We start from the raw sequence: 2307 nt of genomic DNA, 5'->3' as shown, positions 1-2307 counted from the left end.
GCCCCCCGCGGCCCCCGGGGGCGTGGGGGCCCCGCCTGCACGGCTCCCCCCAACGCCCCCCCAGCCTTTCTTCCCCGAGTCCGAGACGCTTTGTGGGCTCCACTCCTTGTCCCTTTTCCGAATCCCGCGACGACCTCACTCGACCGAAAAGTCCCCCATTGGAGCGCGCGGGAAGCCAGCCAGGAGGAGCTGCGTTCACACGGGGAGCGGGGAACGCTTTGGGGACCTCCGAGGACCCCTCAGCAAACAAAAGCAACCCTTGATCATCTCTGCATTTGCAAAGCTCAGCACCCCGGATCCGTGGTCCTCTCTCATCAAGCGCTTGGAAGTTTGCAAGTTCTGGGCAGATCTGGGTTCAAATCCTAGCGCACCACAAATGGGGAGAACTCCTCCAAGCCCGTAAGAGCTCCTCATCAGTGAAATAGAAGCAGGTACCCCCCTTTGGGTGTTCATAAAAATCAAATGCAATTTCGCAGCTTAACGAGGACACAGTAAGCGCTGCCTGCAGATGAGCTGCTGTCGCTTTTGAACGCTACCGCCGTTAGGATTCTTAAAAGGAGTTCGAATCCCCACTGGGCCCCCGAGTCACTGTTGGCTCTGTGGACCCCTGTACATGCTGAGCCTCAGTGTCCCCCTCTGTGAAATGGGAACCAGGCTCTTCTCCTGGACCGCTGCATACACGTGGCGCTCCATAAACGCACACTCATGGAACCCAGGCGGAAGGTTGGGGGGTCTCTACGGAATTTCTCCGGAGTCTCCCGGGCTTGCAGCTTGGTTCGTGGCTGCCGTCGGAAACCGCGTAGGGGAGCCAAAGGTCGGTCCCCTGGGCTCCGGGCGGGCAGCGCTCCCTGGCGGCGGTGCGTGCACACGGGTGCCCTCCCGAGACCTGACCGAGCGCAGGGGACTCCGTGTTCCTTGGTGACGCGCGGCTCCGCCTGGTTTCGTGCTTCGAGACCAGGGCACGGTGTTTTCTCTCCCTTTCTCCTTTGGGAGCCTCTTCCGGAGATTTTTGTCAGACAAATTAAAGAGGAAGGGGGACCAGCAGGTGGCGTGGTGGTTGAGGTGCTGGACACTCCCACATGGCTGATCACGGTTCAAATCCCGGACCTGGCGGCTTGCTTTCTCATTTTCCTCTTTCTCACCATGTGTGTCTCTCTCTAGTTCTCTAGTCAAATTAAAATGAATGAATGAATGAATAAAATTTTAAAAAGCTTAAAAAATAAAATAAAATAAAAGAGGAAGAAGAACAATGTCAATCCAGAACCCATTTTCTTTCTTTCTTCCTTCCTTCCTTTTTCTTTTTTTTTTCTTTTGAGAGGTTTTTTTTTGCTACAGGGCGCCTATGCTCGCCAGAAAGAGAGAGACAGAGAGACAGAAAGCAAGAAATCACCCTCCAGGGGGGATGGCCACGCTGCAATCCCTTTTCCTCCATTCTCCTCTCCAGATCTTGGGTACGCACGCACACGCGCCCGGCGTGAGTTTAAGCCACTGGGTCTGGGACTCGAACCGCGGTCGACTGCATGGGAGTCCAGCAACATAGCCATTGCTCCAATTGCTGGTCCCAAGAATCCACTTACTTCTTTGTTTTCTTTTCTTCCTTTCTTTCTTTTTTCTTTTTCTTTTTTTTTTTTTTTTTTTGAGTTTGTTATAGTGTGTCTGCACTCACCAGAGAGAGACACAGAGGCAGAGAGACAGAAAGTGAGAAATCACCCCTCCAGGAAGGATGGCCATGCTGTAATCCCTTCTCCTCCGTTCTGCTCTTAGGATCCTGGGCACACATGTTCAGTGCGAGTCTCAAGCTGCAGGGTCCAGGACGCTGTCCAGAGTCTCAACCACTTTGCCACTTGGTTTTTTTTTTTTTTAGAATTATTTTTATTTTATTTATTATTATCATCATTTTTAATTTGACACAGAGAGACAGAGTGAGAGAGAGAAAAGGAAAGAAAGAAAGCCACCTGGGACCAGCAGTTAGCGTAATGGCTATGTTACTGAACTCCCATGCAGCCAACTGTGGTTCGAGTCGCAGAACCGGTGGCTTAAACTCTCGCCGGGCGCGTGTGCGTGCGTGCCCAAGATCCCGAGAGGAGGATGGAGGAGAAGGGATTGCGGCGTGGCCATCCCCCCTGGGGGTGATTTCTTGCTTTCTGTCTGGTGAGTGCACGCACACTATAGCAAAAACCTCTCGGAGAAAAATAATCAATTAATTAATTTAATTTAACCATTCTTTCTTTCTTTCTTTTTCCTTTTTTTTGGAGAAATTTTTTTGCTTGCTGGAGAGACAGAGACAGAGAGACAGAAAGAGAGAAA

This window comes from Tupaia chinensis, unplaced genomic scaffold (assembly GCF_000334495.1).
Source record: "Tupaia chinensis unplaced genomic scaffold, TupChi_1.0 Scaffold138060_1, whole genome shotgun sequence".
Taxonomy (NCBI): domain Eukaryota; kingdom Metazoa; phylum Chordata; class Mammalia; order Scandentia; family Tupaiidae; genus Tupaia; species Tupaia belangeri.
The sequence above is the reverse complement of the archived record's forward strand: the minus strand, read 5'-3'. Positions refer to the sequence as shown.